A 475-nucleotide genomic window follows, 5' to 3' on the forward strand; every position below is an offset into this window, starting at 1 on the left:
GGGGGGGGGGTCACCTCCCTTCTTTCTTACTCTCTTTCCTGTATAGTGTGTACCTTGGTAGAATTATTTGCCAGTCATCCAAATCCTTGAATCACATCTCTATATTTGCAGCAAAGTCCAAGTTATCCTTAGACATAAATGCTGTCAGCTCATAAAAGAAGCTTGAACTGGCAATTGTCATTCCCTACTTTTTTTAAAATGTATTTATTTAGTAAGACATCTTTTGGGTATTTGCTATGGGGGTGTTTACAAATTGTGTAGATCATAGATTTTGTTCTACAGCAGCAGAGCAAGTCCATCATGTGTGCAGAACTGACCATGTTTGGTTACATCCTCAAAAACAAGTGGAGAGGTTGTAAGTAAAGGTGGCTATTCAGGTAGTGCTACCTAGAGTTTGTATTTGGTGTTCATAGTCAAAACATGTCCTCTTATCCCAGATTGTCCTCCACATCTTATCCTCCAATGGGTATGCTAG

This window comes from Nanorana parkeri, unplaced genomic scaffold (assembly GCF_000935625.1).
Source record: "Nanorana parkeri isolate BGI_ZX_2015 unplaced genomic scaffold, ASM93562v1 scaffold1335, whole genome shotgun sequence".
Lineage (NCBI taxonomy): Eukaryota > Metazoa > Chordata > Amphibia > Anura > Dicroglossidae > Nanorana > Nanorana parkeri.